Genomic DNA, 22491 nt, shown 5'->3' with positions numbered 1-22491 from the left:
CTTGGTAGTGTAGATGAGCAGAAAAATCTCAGTGTCCATGTACACAGATCCTTGAAAGTTACCACCCAGGTTGACAGGGCTGTTAAGAAGGCATACAGTGTTTTAGCTTTTATTAATAGAGGGATCGAGTTCCGGAACCAAGAGGTTACGGTGAAGCTGTACAAAACTCTGGTGCGGCCGCACTTGCAGTATTGTGTACAGTTCTGGTCACCTCATTATAAGAAGGATGTGGAAGCTTTGGAAAGGGTGCAGAGGAAATTTACTAGGATGTTGCCTGGTATGGAGGGAAGGTCTTACGAGGAAAGGCTGAGGGACTTGAGGCTGTTTTCATTAGAGAGAAAAAGGTTGAGAGGTGACTTAATTGAGACATATAAAATAATCAGAGGGTTAGATAGGGTGGATAGGGAGAGCCTTTTTCCTCAGATGGTGATGGCGAGCACGAGGGGGCATAGCTTTAAATTGAGGGGTGAAAGATATAGGACAGATGTCAGAGGTAGTTTCTTTACTCAGAGAGTAGTAAGGGAATGGAACGCTTTGCCTGCAACGGTAGTAGATTCGCCAACTTTAGGTAAATTTGAGTCATCATTGGACAAGCATATGGACGTACATGGAATAGTGTAGGTTAGATGGGCTTCAGATCAGTATGACAGGTTGGCACAACATCGAGGGTCAAAGGGCCTGTCCTGTGCTGTAATGTTCTATGTTCTATGTTAAGATTGGAGGGAGCAAGCTGGAATGCAAGAAGTAACTTACATTATAAGGGGGGAGATGATAATTCATGGGAGCGAAAGGGTAGTGAGGGATAAGAAGTAACTGATGTTCGCCAGGGGACAGTGCATTACTATGTCTGGCATGACCACATGGCATTGCCTGGGGCTCAGGAGAGATGAACCCTTCAATAAACGGGTTGTGTGGGAACTTGGTTAAGATCAAAGTTGATCGGGTTGACATGAAGGTCAAGGGCAAAGTGGGCATGAGAATCACCTAGACCGAGAAGATGAGTCTGCAATTCATTCTCTGAAGTCCAATCAGTGTTGCCTTCCATCCTTACCTTAATCACAAGTTTGCAGCAGAGATTTAAATGATGCTCACACACACAGAGTGGAAAGGGTAAGGATTTCATTCTCTGAGGGAGTAGTCCACCTTTGTGTGTTGTGAGGCTCTGCAAAATGCAAGAGAATTAAACAAACATCAGCACGTTATGTGTGAGCAGCCTCTGTGATCACAGAATACTGTTAGGTGTACCTTAGATATTGGCCTACTGTATCGACTTAAAATTGTGCTTTAACTATTATTGACCACATCTTTCAACATTCTGAATCAGTCTTACTAATAGCTGTAAGGAGCAATCAATGTCATGCAGTCTGGAAAGATTCACCCTATTTGTCAAATTAGCAATCACGTTCTAAGGTCCCAAAGTTTCCACAAGATGAAGGAGCTGCTTACTTCACACCTTGGACCATAAAACATTCACACAATTGTCCTATATGCAATGCTGCCTTTCTTGGGTACTATGATTGGTTGGGGTGAGGGGTCAGGTCCTCATTATTGCTGCCATATGTACAATCTCCAACTGTGTCTGCACCTATTCATGTTTATTGTTCAAGCCTTTATCAGTGCAACATCAATGCTGAGGCATCCCATTCTCCTCCTTGTCAGGGCATTCATATCCTAATGTACGAAGGAGGCTAATCAAATATTACTTGTGCGCGCTGCGACTGCTCAATGATCACTTCACTGAGGAGCTGCTTTGTTTCTGATATTTTCCACGCGAAGCCTTTCCGTGTGGATCCAGCAGCACAGAATTTATGTGTGTCCCTGTGGCTGTTGCACGAACAGCTTCTACATAAATGTATGAAGAACATTTCCATTTGCAATCCTACGAACAGCATTAACCTCCAAGAGATGTGAAACTGACACTTACTGTGGAGTTAGCAGCCGTAAGTGCCCTCATGATGGAGTGCCACATTCACTCATCTTCTCTGGAATGCCATACAGATGAGAGAGGGGCAGTAATGCCATGCTCTGCTCAGATGTGGAGGTCAGAATGTCATGTGATATTAGATTCGATTAGATTAGATTAGATTCCCTACAGTGGGGAAACAGGCCCTTTGGCCCAACAAGCCCACACTGCCCCTTGAAGCATCCCACCCAGACCCTTCCCCCCATAACCCACACACCCCTGAACACTACGGGAAATTTAGCATGGCCGATCCACCTAGACTGCACATCTTTGGACTTTTGGAGGAAACCGGAGCACCCGGAGGAAACCCACGCAGACACGGGGAGAATGTGCAAACTCCACACAGACAGTCGCCCGAGGCAGGAATCAAACCCGGGTCCCTGGTGCTGTGAGGCTGCAGTGCTAACCACTGAGCCACCGTGCCAGTAAAATGCCGCCCAGCATATCTACATTTCAATACCATCTTCCACTGATGCCAACGAAGGACATGGGATAGCCACTTGATATCAGGCTTTGACTTCAGAGTAACATAATTTATTATATATTAATACTAAGTGCTGCTTTACATGGTAATCACAGACATATTGGGTTATGATGTTATAACTACAGTAAGTAAGGAATAATTTATCTTATGTATGTTTATGCATGTGTTCCCAAGAAGCTCTCATTATAGATTCTTCTAATCTGGTGTAGTATTATCTTGTGAGTTAATAGGAATTGCCGATGCTGGAGTCTGAGATAACAAGGTGTAGAGCTGGATGAACACAGCAGGCCAGGCAGCGTTAGAGGAGCAGGAAAGCTGAGGTTTCGGGCCAAGGCTCAAAACGTCAGGTTCCCTGCTCCTCTGATGCTGCCTGGCCTGCTGTGTTCATCCAGCTCTACACCTTGTTATCTGGTATTGTCTTGTGTTGTAATGTAGTATGACTGCTCTATCCCTGCCCACACTATACAACTAGTGATCATGGTAGCATAAGAACATCATTGCAAGCTGGTTCCATGGTTCTGAAGCCCTTACTCAACACCTTCCCCTCATTTCCCATGAAACAGCTTCTTTGTGCCTTCTCATTGAAATGATTTCAATATGCAAAGTAAACTTTCAACGGGAGGCTCAGACTGTCCGTAATTAGCATAACATATTCCCTGACAGCACCATTTAAAGGCAGCCTATCACTCCTGAAAGAATGGTGATGATGGTGCATTACAGATCACACACGTAATACATTTTTACTTGCATGTTACAGTCCAGAGCTGTAAATGATGATGTTTGAGGCTCCAGTATTCCCACTACTCATATAATGTACCATCAGCATGTGTTGAAAAGATTTACAGGTTACCAATCCCTTTCACTGCATTATCAACTCATCTTTCTTGGCCATCATGACATGCAATGGAACCTGAACCCCAGCCCCTGGTTCAGAAACAGGGATACCTACCTCATTTTGAAGCAGGTGTGCACATATTCTGCAGATGATGCCATAATTGCAACCGAGCCAGTGCAAAAGGATAGCTGTTTCCCAGTTCAACAGCAAACAAGGTCACAGATTGGTTCTGCTGCAGGGAATGCAGATGAAAATTTCAATGAAGAAGTGTGCAGAGAATATCCACTGAGAGTCCTGGAGTGTGTGCTGTCACTGTTAGGGGGTATGGTGGAGTATGATTCCAGCATGGCATCAGGCTTTATGGATAGATTGGGACTGTTCTTGCTCTTAGTGAACTAATGGCCAATTCCATGGCAGCGTTTGCAGACACAATACTTTGATACTGCAGGGGATATTCAGGCTTGTGATATGAAATACATGCTGATTGCTGTCAGTTTACCATCTATTTTTTGTTTGTTTAGTGTGAGCTAACCAGGAGCTAAACTGCACAGGAAGCTTTCTGGCTGCGGGTTGAAGGGAACATTAGTTGCCATGCAAACCCAGCTTGGTACCACACAAGCTCAGACAGCCGCCATCTTGGTCGGGAGCCTCGGTGCTCAGAATCTTACAGAAGTTCAACAATCTGTCCTCGAATAGATTACCCAGGTTTTGATGCAAGAGAATGGCTGTGTGTGGTGCTGGGATGGCTGCCATTTCTCACTGAGGAGGATAAGTGTTGAGCACAGAGGTGCTGCTATGGTGCATGATTTTATACCCCTCACCTGCGTTTAGGGCAAGTTTCCTGAATTAATTGCACATTGACCCAAAATGAACTGTGGTGGGCTCCCCAGAGCATTCAGGTCATAACTTGTGATCTTCTGGCCAATCAGAGACCAGCAGCTGGGCTACAGGCAGCACCAGTGAGGATGAGTGGCTGTAGACAGCAAGGCATCTATCAGAGTCAAAGGAATGCAGAGAGACTCTGCATCAAAGAAGATTGAGGGCAGGGTGGGCTTCACAAAGCAGAAAGATCAGGCCAGCAGTGTATTTCTCAGTGCACCCTTCCTGATGTCTGATCCCTAGATCAGGAGCTGAGTGGCATCCCTATCCTGCTGGATCCTGCAAGCAACTCCAACAGGCTTAAATAACAACCCACATTGCCGATCATTAAATGCAAGTCATGGTAGAACATTCATTACCCATTTAATGGCCTCCCTTCACTACAGGGTGGAAAGACTATCCATTAATGTTTCTGTTCCAAACTTAATCAACACAATTAATTCCTTCCCAGCTCCAAACTTTTCTTGGAGAAGGGCATTAAATTTCATCCATTGTATGCATTGTTGGTTCCAATTTGTTCATAGCTGGTTTTGCACAGACTACTCTTTCAGAACATCCAGGAAATGCTCTGCATATGTTTCAGCTTAGTGTCTCTTTTGGTATACTTTGCAATCCTTTTGTGTTTATTTTAATGTGTTAGGAGCATCAATCAGCAATGAGTCAGCAATGATTCTCACAGAACCATGAGTGCTCACAGACTTCCGATAATCACCGCTCAATGTAACAATTGGCACATTTTTACTTGCACTTAGTTTGTAGCCTTTTTGGGTGTATGGAATGGTGATGTGGCAAGATCTCACAACAGTTCCTCTCAAAAGCTAATTATGTGACTGGATGGAAAATATTGTTTGAATGACATCTGATGGCCATGTTTCATTTTACAATGTTAATGTAAAATTTGGTATCCATTTATCAATTGTATTGATTGTCCTATTGTACTCATCTTAACGGACAAGATTTCTAAAAAGACCACACAACATGAAATAGGGATATAAATGCTTGATTGGGGTAATGAAAGTAGCCTTTCTTAATATGAAAGATTGAAGAAATATTTTGAATTGATATTGCATCCTTCATGGCCTCAAGACCTCTCATGCTGGGGTGCACCTGATTTGGAATGGGTTCAACATCCTTGCTGAGAGTTTGCTTGTGCTCTTGGAGAGTTTTTAAACTAATCTGGCAGAGGGATGGCAGAAGCAAAATCGGGTGCAAGCTCCAATCTGATAAAGAAAGAATGCTAGTTAGGTAGGTTAAAGAAGCCTACTGCTTTATATAATTGTAACAAGACTTCCTTGCCCCTTCCTTTGCTTCCCATAGCAACCTGGGATACATCACATCAGGTGCTAGGAATTTATGCACTTTGATGTCCGCTAAAACATCTAATACCTCCTCCATACTAATCTTAAAATGTTCTAGAAGCTCACCATCCTAAATGAAATAGGAGGATAAGGCGCATGGGAGGACTGGAAAGTCTAGTTGTCTCTATATTAATACAAGGAGCTTGACTGGCAAGGCAATGATATTAGAGCATTGATCAGCACTCAGGAATATGATATTGATCAATTGCTGATATTGTTGAAAGAAGGAAAGACTGGCCGCTTAATAACCCAGGGTATCGAAGTTTCAGATGTGATAGGCTGGCAGCATGACAGAGTGGTAGGGCATTGCATTATTGGCAAAGGAATCCATCACTGCAGCAATGAGGGAGGATTTCGTAGAACAGTCATCAATTGAGGTCATCTGGGTAGAAGTTAGAAACAAAAAAGGGTGATAACTTTGCTGAGATTATACTGCAGGCCTCCCAAGAGTCAGTGGGAAAAGGAGGAGCCGGTGTATAGGCAAATCACAGGAAGTCATCAGAGAAACAGGATTACAGTTGTAGAGGACTTTAACTCTGCCAACTTTAACTTGGATCTCCTTAATGGGACAGTATTAGATAGGATGGAACTTTTAAAGTGCATCCAGAAGAGCTTTTTGTGCCAAAACATAGATAGTCTGACTAGAGATGTGGCAGTGCTGGACCTAATTCTAGGGAATGAAGCCAGTCAAATGGTCAAATTCCAGAGGGCAAGCATTTTGGAGATTGCAATCATAATTGTACATTTCAAAGTCATTACAGAAAGGGATAACACAGTGTGAAGCTGGATGAACACAGCAGGCCAAGCAGCATCAACGACTCACCAGGATGCTGCCTGGGATGAAAAGTATCAGTTATGAGTGAAGATTAAGCAGGCTGTGGTTGTTTTCCTTGGAGCAGAGGAGCCTATGAGGGAATCTGACTGAGCCATACAAAATGAATGGTGTAGATAGAGTAGATCATAGGGATCTTTTCCACATGGCAGACATGTCTAAGACGAGAGGACATAGGTGTAAAGTGAGCAGTAAGTGTTTTAGAGAGGATATGAGAAAGTAATTTTCATCTAGAGGGTGGTAGAAATATGGGACATGCTGCCTAGAAGGGTGGTGGAGACAATATTTAAGAAACATCTGGATGAACCAAGGTGTTTAGCATGCTATGGGCCAAGTGCAGGAAAATGGGATTAGTGTAGTTTGGTGTTCATTGGTCAGCATAGACATGTTGGTCCAAAGGCTTTACAACACTGTATGACTCAATAGTCCTATAACTGTACCAGTTCAAAGGCCATGCAGAGGCAGTCTCATGTTCATTGTGTCAGCTGTGCCTCACCACTCTACAGCTAAGGAGAAACATTGATTCTTTTGTTAATTCATCATATTACCAGCTCACATCCAAATAGCAGCATATGAAGGGCGCCATGTTCCCCAAAGCACTTGTCTAAAAGAGTCGTGACCATAGTGACAATTGACACTCAGCAATTTAATGCTGTGAGCAGCATGAATTGCTTTGCCCAAGATTTATGCTCCTAATTCTGAGGGCAGTCCTGCCTCAGAGTTATACCAGCTAAAGATGGCTGGCAGCTCTGTAGTCCCTGTGTCAGGAAGGAGTGATGGCCACTAATGAGATCATATGTAGTCCCAGTGAAGAGGAGCTGGACTTCAGTCTTGGACGTCAACAGGATCAAGCTGGCTGTTCGGCTGAAGGAGTTAGGGTAGATTTGAGAAGTCAGGAGAAATGGTATGAAAGAAAGGTGACCTTGATGAAGGTGTTTTGTACAGGCACAATGGGCCACCACTGAGGTTCTTCCCCACATCCCAACCCCCCACTTCCCCACCCTGTGGGACAGGAGTCTACTCTGCCTGCTGCAATGATGGATTAAAACGTCAAAGTACTGTGATTATTTCTAACTTGTAGTTCCAAGTTGTGACTTATAAGACTGTTGATATGGTCAAAAGTCAATGCAGTTGTAAATTAAGTGATTGTCTGGAACAAGAGAGAGAGTCAGGTGGAATGTGACACATTAAGTGCCGAAGGAACTTCAAACTGGACTGTGATCTCGTGATTACAAAAATAACAAGGAGCTGATGCAAGCCATCTCCATACAGATTGCTCCCAAACCACTAACGCATTTTGTATTTTTGCCACAAGCTAAGCATGAAGTTATGTTGTTTATAAGGCAATTTCACCTTGACTGAAGTAGACTATTGGGAATAGACACTTATGTGTACCATCCTGGATTTGAGCATTAGTGTGCTGTGAAGTTCACATTCAATGAAATTTTCTCTCACTACCCTGGTGTAGCAGGTTAAGGAAGACCTTCTCTTATTCTGAGTACTGCAAACCAGTTTTAAAGGAATCAGGACAAAATGATTTCAATAAACTTACTAAACCAAGAACAGGGAAGGCAATGGTTCCACTACCAAGATGAACAATGCTGGTAATTCCATGCAGTGGCAGCAATATTAAACACTTTGCAAACAATTCAGAGATAGATCCATGTATTTACCTTTCAACATTTACCCTTTTGGACGAATCTCTTGTTTCTAATCAATGAGCATACATACTGCATTACTAATCTTCCTGACGTTTAGCCATAAGCAAGCTCACTTATTGTTAATCCAAGAAAGCCTGGTTCAAGTGGTTCCTTTTAAAACATGAGATCATTTGCATATGATCGAGAAGTGCCCACAAGGAAAGGGATCCCTCTAAAATTAACTATGTTACAACTAACTAATAGGGTGGTTTAAGAAAGAAAAAGAACAAGTTCAACCCTCTTTACCCAGAGCTTAAGTTTCAGGTATTCTGTCTGGAACCAGTACAAATTGAGGAACCTCCAGTGGTAACAAGGTCAAGGTAACAAGGTCCACTAGTAACAGAGTCAAGCTGCCAACTATCCACATGACCTAAATTGACCTTGCTGTGAATAAAGTCACCAAAGGCAGGACGAGGCCCTGGGATAGCCATCAATTGGGTCAAAGATCTAGCACTTAATCCCAGCTTTATTTGAATAATTTCAAAACACTTGTTTGATCTTTAATTTAAAAATAATACATATTTATAATGATACTATGTTTTCGCATTATTTTCTAATGAGTCTTTGAATCACATATTTTATTGACTCTTGATTTATATATATTCATATGCATCTGATAAACCTTTAATTTTTTGAATTGTCACGAGAAAAAAGATCCTCAGTGTTTATTTTTTATGTGTACACAGTCTCTTATCAATGATAAATCAATTATGTTTCAGTCAATTGCATTTAAATATTTAAAAATTGCAATTCTGATAGCACTCTAAGCTATCAGGTATCCGAGAATAGAAATATTAGGAGGGGGAGATTAGAATATTTTTGCAGGTTATAGTCTTTGGGTTTCTTTATTGTTTATTGTGCTTAAAATTTAAGTGTAGCATATTTAAATGCTGCCATTGTTCAGAAAGCTGTTGCGACATAATGTCTTGTACAATAAAAGTGCTTACCAAGCAGGCACACTTTCAACTGTAATTGGAAATTTGACATTATTCTGACGTTATTCTGAAAGAAAGCCCTTTAAATGAAAAAGAAGTCATATGTGATTATACAACCTCAGTCTAATAAAAGTTGGAACAGAAAACAAAACATAAGTATTGTAAATTGTGCTTTTTTAATGATAATGTAAGATTATCTTTTGACTCCCAAACTTTCTAATAATAAGTAAAAGTATTTTTTTTTGTTTCAATCATTCTTCTCTGCAGGGACCTTGCAAAACAATGTATAGCCTTGAAACAACTGAAGTATAAAATCAGTTCAAGGATCCCTTTTTGGTTACTAGGCATTAAGCAAACCCCAAATGTATTGTAATTATCAACGCTAGAAGTAATTGATTTTCTTTTAAGAAACACATTGTGATAGAAAGGGCATTTTATAATTAAAATCATAAAATTCAGTTTTTCAGCTATTCTCCTTTTTCTGATGACGTGTTTTACAACTTTGGTGATAGTAGTCCTCAACTTTTAGTCTTTGGTCTTCATGTTATTCTCAAACCTTGTAACTGCTTTGCTTTTTTAAGTCACTGATCCATGTCCTCCTTTGTCTCTCTCTTGCTGTGCTGCTTTCAATTTTATCAGTCATGACTATTCTAAATTGGGGCTCCCTTTAAAACTAAGTGTTTTAAGTATTCCAGATTCAGTACTTCCTGTATAGCATGAGACTCTTTTCACTGTGTTATATAGCAACTAGCCTTCCACAAGCAGAAACAAAAGATTTATCAATTGCCACCAGGCCTTACTATGATTGAGTGTTTTAGAAAATAAGAAGGTTTTGCTCTTAGAAGGAATGAAAGCTAACCTTCAAATGGAGGTAGACAAAGAGACTATGGTCATCCAATGCCATGAGTAACTGTTCCATGAACATTGACTAAAATAACTGCAAAGAGGCTGGATCCCATCACTGAGCCACCCTTTTTTATTTGTGCACAGTATACTGGCTTTAGCTAGCCAGCTCAGTCAGTCCCTTGAACTGAGGAAACTCTAAAACCCCTATTTATGAGTTCATCCACTTCACAAACACCTTCCACCCCAACCTCAAGTTCACCTGGACCATCCGCAATACCTCTCTCTCCCTTCTGGACCTCTCTGTCTTGATCTCTGGCAACCACCTAGAAACCGATATCTATTTCAAGTCTACTGACTCCCACAGCTACCTAGAATACACCTCTTCTCACCCACGTTCCAGCAAAAATTCCATCCCTTTTCCCCATATAACAAAGTGTGAAGCTGGATAAACACAGCAGGCCAAGCAGCATCTCAGGAGCACAAAAGCTGACGTTTCGGGCCTAGACCCCGAGGCCCGAAATGTCAGCTTTTGTGCTCCTGAGATGCTGCTTGGCCTGCTGTGTTCATCCAGCTTCACACTTTGTTATCTTGGATTCTCCAGCATCTGCAGTTCCCATTATCTCTGATCCCTTATTCCCAGTTCCTTCGCTTCTGCCGCATCTGCTCCCGAGATGAGGCATTCCATTCCATTCCTCGTTTTTCAAGGTCCGCAACTTCCCCTCAATAGCATCTCTCGCATTTCCCGCAACTCAATCCTCACAACCCCTCATCGCAATAACAACCAACCTCTGGATCCAACGGATCATCATCCACATTTCCGCCATCTGCAATCCGAACCCATCACCAAAGCCATTTTTCCCTCTCCACCCTTATCTGCCTCAGAGGGACTGCTCTCTCTGGGACTCCTTTGTCCGCTCCACACTCCCCTCCAGCCCCACCACCCCTGAAACTTTCCCCGGCAACCACAGGAAGGGCTACACCTGCCCCTATACCTCACCCCTATCCCAGGCCCTAAGAAAACTTTCCACAGCAAACAGATGTTCACCTGCATATCTGCTATTCCAGACGTGGCATCCTCTACATTGGTGAAATCAAGCAGAGGCTTGGAGGCATCTTTGTGAAACATCCATGCTCAGTTTGCGACAAACAACTGCACCTCCCATTCGCAAACCACTTCAACTTCCCCTCCCACTCCTCAAGCGACATGTCCATCTGGACCTCCTCCAGTGCCACAAAGGTGCCACCTGAAAGTTGCAGGAACAGCTCCTCATGTATCACTTGGGAACCCTGCAGCTCAATGGCATCAATGTGGACTTCACAAGCTTCAAAATCTTCCCGCCCCCGAACACATCCTAAAACCAACCCAGCTCATCCCCACTTCCCTAACTTGTCTGTCCTTTCTCCCACCTATCCCCTCCTCCCTCCTCAAGCTCCACCCCCACCTCCTACTTACCAACCTCATCCCTGCCCCCTCGACCTGTCCTTCTTCCCTGGACTGACAAACCCTCACTCATCTCCCCACCTGCACTCACCTTTACTGGCTCCATCCCGCACTCTTTGACCTGTCTGTTTCCTCTCACCCTATCTTCTGCACTGTTCCATCTTCCATCCGCCGCCCTCTCTCTCTCTCTATTTCTTTCAGAATCCCCTCCCCCTCCCCCATTTCTAAAGAAGGGCCCAGACCCGAAACATCAGCTTGTCAGCTTTCCTGCTCCTCTGATGCTGCTTGGCCAGCTGTGTTCATCCAGCTCTACACCTTGTTATCCTCTGTTTATGTTTCTCAGCCAGAATTTTCTGATTGGCCCAGGTTAACATCCCCAGACAAGGATCTCATAGTCAATGATTTCCACCTGGTACAGTCACTACATTGACTAAAAGGATTCAGGCAAATGATTGATACAGTGTACATTACCTACCCATAAAAGTAAGGTGTAACAACAATTGCTCAATGGCGAAGGGGAATACTTATTGGGCAATCGTCATCCGGCTGTCTTCAGCAGGTGGTTCTCAATAGGTATTTCTAATCAGACAGTCCTCACAGAGCTGATTTCTCCAGACAGAAGATGCACACAAATAAGAGGAGAAAGACCTAGTGAAGAATTTCCTAACAACATGGCTATCGAGCAGGATGCTGCCTTCACAACTTTAATGAGACAGATGCATCCCACATTAACAGCCTATTTATTCTCAGGGATCAGAGAGCTACCCTTAATTGCCATGAGATAGTAGGGACTAGGCCCGAAACGTCACCTCTCCTGCTCTTATGATGCTGCTTGGCCTGCTGTGTTTATCCAGCTCGGCACCTGGTTATCTCTTAATTGCCATGGTTCTGTACTTCCTTTGTCGAATTAACTGCAGCTTCTTAACAAACTCAATAAACTATCAGAAAATTGCCGCAAATTATCATCTGCTTATATTAGGTGACAGGCATCACAAACACTCCAAAATCATCATTACCAGGTATTCAAACTTTTTTCTATGGAATGTATGATGAAGGAATTGTAGTTGTCTCTCAGTGATTATTGATAAAAATTCTTCCCACTTTGCTGAAAACCCCATCATTAGTTGTCCAAATAATTCCCATTACACATCTTGCAAACCATTCCACTGTTGTCTTTAATTTATTTTGCATTATCTTGCTTATATTCCAACTTGGCAACCATGCAGCAGTGTTGACCAGATGCAATGCTTTAGTCATGTTTACCTGTACACAAACAAAGTTGCTGGAAAAGCTCAGCAGGTCTGGCAGCATCTGTGAAGGAAAAAAGCAAAGTTAATGTTACAGGTCTGGTGACCCTTCCTCAGAACTGATGGTGGCTGGGAAAACATCAGTCCGTATGCAGAAAATAGGGAGGTGGGTGGGGTAGGGAGTAAATGATAGGATAGAGCCCAATAAGAGAGAAAGGCAGTTGGACAGACAAAGATCAGGCTGGGAGGGTGAATAAGTGTTAATGGGGGCTGTTAGTGAATAACAAACAGGTGGTATGCAATGGCAAGCTATATGGTAATAAGATCTTGTGTTTGGGGGCAGGGGGCTGGACGCCACCCTGGTCCCTGGCCAATATCTCTGTCTCTGGCTTGCTGTAGTTTTCCACCCAAGCCCAATGCAAGCTGGAGGAACAAGACTTCCTTCTCTGCTTGGGGACCCTACAGCCGTCCAGACTTAATATCAAGTTCAGACCTCCGAATAGTTCCAGAGATGTAGAGGAAAGGATAGCAAAGATGATTCTCGATAGGAGTGAGAGAGACAGGGTAGTTGTCATGGGGGACTTCAACTTTCCAAATATTGACTTGGAACACTATAGTTCGAGTAGTATAGATGGGTCAGTTTTTGTCCAGAGTGTGCAGGAGGGCTTCCTGACACAGTATGTAGATAGGCCAACAAGGGGCAAAGCCACATTAGATTTGGTACTGGATAATGAGCCTGGCCAGGTGTTAGATTTGGAAGTAGGTGAGCACTTTGGTGGTAGTGATCACAATTCTGTTATGTTTACTTTAGTGATGGAAAGCGATAGGTGCATACCACTGGGCAAGAGTTATAGCTGGGGGAAAGGCAATTACGATGAGATTAGGCAAGATTTAGGGAGCATAGGATGGGGAAGGAAACTGCACGGGATGGGCACATCAGAAATGTGGAGCTTATTCAAGGAAAATCGCCTGTGTGTCCTAGATAAGTATGTACCTGTCAGGCAGGGAGGAAGCTGTAGAGTGCGGGAGCCGTGGTTTACGAAGGAGGTGGAATCTCTGGTCAAGAGGAAGAAGAAGGCTTATGTTAGGATGAGATGTGAAGGCTCAGTTAGGGCATTTGAGGGCTACGAGGTAGCCAGGAAAGACCTAAAGAGAGAGCTCAGAAGAGCCAGGAGGAGACATGAGAAGTTGTTGGCGGATAGGATCAGGGTAAACCCTAAGGCTTTCTCTCGGTATTTAGGGAATAAAAGAATGACGAGAGTAAGATGAGGCCCAATCAAGGATAGTAGTGGGAAGTTGTGTGTAGAGTCAGATGAGATAGGGGAAGCGCGAGATGAATATTTTTCAACAGTATTCACTCTAGAAAACGACAATGTTGTCGAGGAGAATACTGAGATACAGGCTACTAGACTAGGTGGGATTGAGGTTGACAAGGAAGAGATATTAGAAATCCTCCAGAAGGTGAAGATAGATAATTCCCCTGGGCCGGATGGGATTTATCCTCGGATCCTCTGGGAAGCCAGGGAGGAGATTGTCGAGCCTTTGGCATTGATCTTTAACTCGTCATTGTTTACAGGAATAGTGCCAGAAGACTGGAGGATAGCAAATGTGGTTCCCCTGTTCAAGAAGGGGAGTAGAGACAACCCTGGTAATTATAGACCAGTGAGCCTTACTTCATTTGTTGGTAAAGTGTTGGAAAAGGTTATAAGGGATAGGATTTATAATCATCTAGAAAAGAATAAATTGATTAGGGATAGTCAGCATGGTTTTGTGAAGGGAAGGTCATGCCTCACAAACCTTATTGAGTTCTTTGAGAAGGTGACCAAACAGGTAGATGAGAGTAAATCGGTTGATGTGGTGCATATGGATTTCAGCAAGGCATTCGATAAGCTTCCCCATAATAGGCTATTGTACAAAATGCGGAGGAATGGGTTTGTGGGAGATATAGCAGTTTGGATTGGAAATTGGCTTGCTGAAAGAAGACAGAGGGTGGTAGTTGATGGGAAATGTTCATCCTGGAGACCAGTTACTAGTGGTGTACCGCAAGGGTCGGTGTTGGGTCCACTGCTGTTTGTCATTTTTATAAATGACCTAGATGAGGGCGTAGAAGGATGGGTTAGTAAATTTGCAGACGACACTAAGGTTGGTGGAGTTGTGGATAGTGACGAAGGATGCTGTAGGTTGCAGAGAGACATAGATAAGCTGCAGAGCTGGGCTGAGAGGTGGCAAATGGAGTTTAATGCAGACAAGTGTGAGGTGATGCACTTTGGTAGGAGTAACCGGAAGGCAAAATACAGGGCTAATGGTAAGATTCTTAGCAGCGTAGATGAGCAGAGAGATCTCGGTGTCCATGTACACAGATCCTTGAAAGTTGCCACCCAGGTTGACAGGGCTGTTAAGAAGGCATACAGTGTTTTAGCTTTTATTAATAGAGGGATCGAGTTCCGGAACCAAGAGGTTACGGTGAAGCTGTACAAAACTCTGGTGCGGCTGCACTTGGAGTATTGTGTATAGTTCTGGTCATTGCATTACAAGAAGGATGTGGAAGCTTTGGAAAGGGTGCAGAGGAGATTTACTAGGATGTTGCCTGGTATGGAGGGAAAGTCTTACGAGGAAAAGCGAAGGGACTTGAGGCTGTTTTTGTTAGAGAGAAGAAGGTTGAGAGGTGACTTAATTGAGACATATAAGATAATCAGAGGATTAGACAGGGTGGATAGGGAGAGCATTTTTCCTAGGATGGTGATGGCGAGCACGAGGGGGCATAGCTTTAAATTGAGGGGTGAAAGATATTGGATAGATGTCAGAGGTAGTTTCTTTACTCAGAGAGTAGTAAGGGAATGGAACGCTTTGCCTGCAACGGTAGTAGATTCGCCAACTTTAGGTACATTTAAGTCGTCATTGGACAAGCATATGGACGTACATGGAATAGTGTAGGTTAGATGGGCTTCAGATCAGTATGACAGGTTGGCACAACATTGAGGGCCGAAGGGCCTGTGCTGTGCTGTAATGTTCTATGTTCTATGTTCAATAATTTTAGGGCCTAAACTGTCCCAACTCCCAGCCCCCTACCCTACACACAAGTCCTTATTACCACATAGCCTGCCACGACACACTCCCTGTTGTTAGTCACTAACAGTCACCATTAACAACTATTCACCCTCCCAGATTGATCGTTAGCAACTCCTTTGTCTGTCCAGAGATAGTAGGAACTGCCAATGCTGGAAAATCTGAGATAACAAGGTGTAGAGCTAGATGAACACAGTGGGCCAAGCAACATCAGAGGAACAGATTTCTTAAGAAAGGTCTAGACCCAAAACATCAGATTTCCTGCTCCTCTGATGCTGCTTGGCCTGCTGTGTTCATCCAGCTCTACACCTTGTTACCTCCTTTGTCTGTCCAACTGTCTTTCTCTCTCTTTGGGCTCTATCCTATTGTTTACTCCCTACCCCACCCACCTCCGTATTTTCTGCAAATAAACTGATGTTTTCCCTGCCATCATCAGTTCTGAGGAAGGGTACCTGGACACAAAATGGTAACTCTGTTTTCTCCTTCACAGAAGCTGCCAGATCTGCTGAGCTTTTCCAGCAACTTCTGTTTTTGTTCATGATTTCTAGCATCCACAGTTCTTTCAGTTTTTATTTTTAAATATACAATCACTGAGGAAATTCTTATTCCTAAAGAGGCCACATATTAGTGTGAAAGTTTATTTTAACAGGAGTTATGCAATTCCTTATGTCTTGATCACTTTTCCAATCCGGCATTAGTAGATTTTCCAGATAAGAAAATAATTCTATTTGTTTTTTTTTCCTATGTAATCCACATCTTTGTGCTCCTGAGATGCTGCTTGGCCTGCTGTGTTCATCCAGCCTCACATTTTATTATCTTGGAATTCTCCAGCATCTACAGTTCCCATTATCTCTTTGATATAACCACACATTTTGTTTCAGACTTATTTTTTCATGCGATGTGGGTATAACTTTCAAGGCCAGCATTTTTCACCAATCCCTTGAAGCCAACTAAGGGACAACCACATTACTGTTGGCCTGGAGTTATATGTAGCCTGTGATGTTTTCAGCTCAAGTGGTTTAACGTAAATGTTATTGCTGTGGTCACTGTTTCAAACATCTTTTCTTCTACTGCATACTATTTAGTGTTGACAAAAGGGTTCTTTTGCACCAATGATCATGTCACACCAGACTGGGGAAAGTTCTCCCCTTACCTTCAGAACTCTTAGAATTAGGTCGTCAATGGGATTTGACAGCTTTCTGCATTTCCGACCCAGCCGTGATGACAGCTGGGTCTTGGAAACCTTTGGAAACACAGAATAGGTCCCCCCAGCATTTCAGTCACACCTCTTTGGAGGAAGGAGTTGACAGTGTGAAAGAACCTTAAGCAAGGCCATCGCTGAGTTTTTAATAAGCACACAGCAAGGCAAGCCTGTTGGGCCACATTAGACTCTGGTGTGTCACTACACAGTCCTTTCACTTCATTGTGACATTTCTAATTTCTCCTTTTGATAACGTAAGGACAACCACAACTCTACTGCTAGGGGATCTGCAGAACACTGTTAACAGTGGAGGATAAAAGAAAATCTAAGAGCTTTGAGGGATTAGGTATTGCAAGAGTTAAATGACACCAATTTTTTTTTAGCCAAAACTGTGATTCTGCTCAATGTCAGAACTTTGGATGACATATCGTTGTCTACCACAAAATGGTCTTGCATGTGACAGAATTTCCCTGCACATTTTCAGGTGGGAACAGAGTGTAGGGCGTTCTGAGCTGTTTATGTGTTATAGTCAACAACAACTACAAAAACAGAAATTGCTGGAAAAGCTCAGCAGGCCTGGCAGCATCTGTGGAGAGAAATCAGAGTTAATGTTTTGGGTTGAATGACCCTTCCTCAGAACGGATGGTAATTATATACAATCCTTCCAGTTGCTTCAGCAACGGGAGTCTGGGAAAAAGAGTGAGGGCAGCTTGGGAAGGTTAGCTTCCACCCAGAAAATTTGGGAGTTAACTAATTGTAGTTGCAGGGGATTCCATCATCGGGGGATAGGCAGTATCCTTTGCGAGCAAGATAGAGAATCCCGCACAGAGAGCCAGGGTATGAGATATCTCTGACCTGCTCGAGAAAATACCAGAGATGGAGAGGGAGGATCCAATTGTTGTGGTCCACGTAGGTACCAACGACATAGGCAGAATGAGGAAAAAACATCCTGCTTCGGGTTTATGAAAGGCTAGGAACAAAATTTAAAAAACTAGTCTTCAAGGGTCATAATCTCTGGATTGCTGCCCGAGCCAAGTGCAAATTGGTATAGGGAGGCAAGGATCAGGAAGTAAACATGTGGCTAAAAGAGTGGTGTGGGAAAGAGGGTTTCCTTTTCCTGGGGCACTGGTATCAGTTCTGGCACAGGAGGGATCTATATCACTGGGGTGGACTCCACCTGGACATAGCTGGGTCCAGTGTTCTGGCCAAAAGGGTAAATAGGGTGGTTAATAGGACTTTAAACTAGTAAGTAGGAGGGCAAGGGAGAAGGGAGCATGGAGGGACAATAACAATTAATGTAAGGCAAAGCTGCAGGGTAGCAGGTGACGAGGAAGCTTCAACTCCAGTGAAAATTAGTAAAAACGTAAAAGGGAGGGAGAACTCAAGTGCTATTAGTAATGGAGGTAATAGGACCCAAAAAGAAGGTGCAAAAAGTGGCATAAGGGCACTTTATCTGAATGCTCGGAGCATTTGAAACAAGGTGGATGAGTTGACAGTGCAAACCATGACAAATAGGTCTGATTTAGTGGCCATTACAGAGACATGATTACAGGATGGTCACGACTGGGAGTTAAATATCCAGGGGTATCAAGCTGTTCGGAAGGACAGACAGGGAGTTAAGGGAGGTGGTGTTGCTCTGATTTTTAAGGATGATATCAGGGTGGTAGTGAGAGATGGTATAGATTCTACCGAATAAAACATTGAATCCATTTGGGTGGAAATTAGGAATAGCAGGGAGAAGAAGTCATTGATAGGTGTGGCCTATAGGCCACCAAATAATGGCATCATGGTGGGGCGAGCAATAAACATAGAAATAGCTAATGCATGTAAAAACGGTACAGCAATTATCACGGGGGATTTTAATCTACATATCGAATGGTGAAACCAGGTCAGTCATGGCAGCCTTGAGGAGGGGCTCATAGAATGCATTCATGATAATTTCCTTGAACATTATGTAATGGAACTTACGAGGGAGTAAGCCACCCCAGATCTAGTCCTGTGTCGTGAAACAGGAACAGTACATGATTTCACAGTTAGGGATCCTCTCGGAAGGAGTGATCACAGTATGGTCGAATTTAAAATACCGATGGAGCGTGAGAAGGTTAAATCCAGTACCTTTGTCCTGTGCTTAAACAAAGGAGACTATGAAGGAAGGAGGGAAGAGTTAGCTAAGGTAGAATGGGAGCAAAAACTTTATGGTGGCTCAATTGAGGAACAGTGGAGGACTTTCAAAATGATTTTTCACAGTGCTCATCAGAAGTATATTCCAGTGATAAGGAAGAACTGTAGGAAAAGAGAGAGCCAGCCACGGGTGTCTAAGGAAATAAAGGAAAGTATCAGACTGAAAAAAACACATACAAAAAAGCAAAGAGTAGTGGGAAACTAGTAGACTGGGAAATCTTTAAAAGCCAACAGAAAGCCACAAAAGAAGTTATAAAGAAAAGTAAGATAGATTATGAGAGTAAACTAGCTCAGAATATAAAACCAGACAGCAAAAGTTTCTATAAATATGTTAATGGTAAAAGAGTGGCCAAGGTAAACATTGGTCCTTTAGAAGATGAGAAGGCCAATTTAATAACTGGGAATGAGGAAATAGCCGAGACATAAAACAGTTATTTTGTGTCAGTCTTCACAGTGGAAGACACAAATAACATGCTGAAAACTAATTGCAACAAGGTTAAAGCAGGTGAGGACCTGGAAACTATCATAATCACTAAAGAGGCAGTGCTGGGCAACTAATGGGACCAAAGGTAGATAAGTCTGCTGGCCCTGCTGAAATGCATCCCAGGGTACTAAAGGAGGTGATGGGGGAAATAGCAAATGCACTCATAATTATTTACCAAAATTCACTGGACTCTGGGGTAGTTCCTGCAGATTGGAAAACAGCCAATGTGATGCCACTGTTCAAAAAAGGAAGTAGACAAAAAACAGGCAACTATAGGCCAGTGAGCTTAACCTTGGTCATGGGGAAAATGCTTGAATCTATCATTAAGGAAGAAATAGCAAGACATCTGGATGTAAATTGTCCCATTGGGAACACTCAGCAGGGGGTTCATGAAGGGTAGGTCATGTTTAACTAATTTGGTGGAATTCTTTGAGAACATTACTTGCATGGTGGACATTGGGGAACCTGTGGATGTAGTGTATCTGCATTCCCAGAAGGCATTTGACAAGGTGTCACACCAAAGGCTGCTACATAAAATAAAGTTGCACGGTATTACAGGTAATGCATTTGCATGGATGGAGGATTGGTTGACCAGTAGAAAGCAAAGAGTAGGGGTAAATGGGTGTTTTTCTGGTTGGCAGTCAGTGGCTAGTGGTGTGCCTCAGGGATCAGTGTGAGGACCACAATTGTTTACAATTTACATAGATTATTTGGAGTTGGGGTCTAAGTGTGGTATATCAAAAATTGCAGATGAAACTAAGATGAGTGGTAAATAGAGCAATGCGTGAAGCTGGATGAACACAACATGCCAAGTAGCATCTCCTAAGATGCTGCTTGGCCTGCTGTGTTCATCCAGTTCCACACCTTGTTATCTCAGCTTCTCCAATGCCTGCAGTTCCTATTATCTTTGAATGGTAGAGCAAAGTGTGCAGAAGACACTGAAAGTCTGCAGACTGATATAGATAGTCTAACTGAGTGGGCAAAGGTCTGGTAGATGGAGTACAATATTGTTAAGTGTGAGACCATCCATTTTGGTAGGAATAACAGCAAAATGGACTATGTTTTAAATGGTTCAAAAGTTGCAGCAAGCTGGTGTGCAGAGGGACTTGGGTGTCCTTGTGCATGAATCGCTAAAAGTAGGATTGCAGGTGCAGCAGGTAATTAATGAGGCAAATGGAATTTTGTCTGTCATTGCTGGAGGGATGGAGTTTAAAAACAAGGAGGCTATTCTGTAGCTGTATATGGTCCTGGTGAGGCCACACCTGGAGTACTGTGTGCAGTTTTGGTCTCCTTACTTGAAAAGAACTATACTAGTACTGTAGGGGGTGCAGAGGAGATTCACACAGTTGATTCCAGAGTTGAGAGGGTTGGATTATGAGGAGAGACTGAGTAGACTGGGATTATACTCATGGGAATTCAGAAGAACGAGGGGAGATCTTTAGAAACATATAAGATTATGAAGGGAATAGATAAGGTGGAGGCAGGGAGGTTGTTTCCGCTAGCAGGTGAAACTAGGACTACAGAACATCGCCTCAAAGTAAAGAGAAGCAGATGTAGGGCTGAGGTCAGGAGGAACTTCTTCACCCAAAGGGGTGTGAATCTGTGGAATTCCCTGCCCAGTGTAGCTATTGAAGCTATCTCGCTGAATGTTTTTAAGGCGAGGCTGGATAATTTTTTGAACAGTAAAGCAATTAAGGATTATGGTGAGTGGGCGGGTAAATGAAGCTGAATCTCAAAAAGATCAGCCATGATCTTATTAAATGGCGGGGCAGGCTTGAGGGGCCGGATGGCCTACTCCTGCTCCTTGTTCTTATGTTCTCATACAATGGGGGGAGGGGTTAACGAATAAACAATACCCAGGGATAGAGCCAAAGAGAGAGGAGAACAGTTGGGCAGATAATCAGTGTTCTCTGTCTGTGGAATCTATCCCTACCTATCATTTACTCCTTACACCCTCACCCTATCTTCTGATTCTTAACTGACGCTTTCCTAGCTACTATCAATTCTGTGGAAGGGTCACTCGACCTGAAATATTAACTCTCATTTTCCCCCACAGATGTTGTCACAACTGCTGAGCTTTTCCAGCAATTTCTGTTTTTGTTTCTGATTTACAGCATCCACATTTTTTTTTGGTTAAGATTTATATTCATCTTTTCTTTTGTCTGCAAGGCTATGAAGCTAATGAGCAAGTGAAACTGAGCCAGTTAGGTTACTTTTATTAATGTCAGCATATTCCAAACAGGTGAATGGGAGGAATTGACTCCTTTGTTTGTTATCCCCTCTCATTCGGTCACAATAAATGTTTCTTATTTTCTTTTAATACACACATATCACACTGTAATTAGAATGTAATCAACAAGATCAAAATGAAGGAGCCAAATTACAAGATTTTCTTACTCAAGAATTTTATTACTCACTACCCTGAAAAGAATAATCAAAACACAACATCAATGAGGCACACTGACAGTCACAGATGTTGTGTTTAAAAGGGGAAAAGTGTCTAGTATGGACATGAAGAACGCGCTATGCCATTTTCTTTTAATGAGACTTAAGCATCTTTGTGTTGTTTGATTTTAAACCTGAGGCCAGTTGTTTAATTGTGGATTCATATTTTGCAGCAGGGGCGAAGCTTGTAGACCTTGAGCTCCCAATCAATTATTGTCCCAAGTTTCTTTGTCACTGAGCGTTGATTTTGAGGCTCAGAGTTTGGCTTCCTGCTTCTTGTTATCAGTTCATTCTTGTATATTTCTGTCTCTGCTTTTGCTGCTTAAGAGCTGTTGAAAAGCTGAGATAAAGTCCCTTTCGGGGCTTGGGTTCTAATGTCTTTTTTGTTTGTTGAATCTGGATGCTTTGCGAATGATTCGTATCCCAATGCTGACATGTGCAATTTGAACACACATCGTTTTTGGAAAAAAAATGGATGAAGCATAATGCATAGGCTTCTTGGATCCACTTCTACTCAAAGTGTAAAGTGCCCGATCTAACATACAACAAAACATTTCAGGATGACTCAGACAGTTTGAATCGTACACCAATTCT

Source organism: Stegostoma tigrinum, chromosome 5, assembly GCF_030684315.1.
Source record: "Stegostoma tigrinum isolate sSteTig4 chromosome 5, sSteTig4.hap1, whole genome shotgun sequence".
Classification (NCBI taxonomy): domain Eukaryota; kingdom Metazoa; phylum Chordata; class Chondrichthyes; order Orectolobiformes; family Stegostomatidae; genus Stegostoma; species Stegostoma tigrinum.
Note: the sequence above shows the minus strand (reverse complement) of the source record.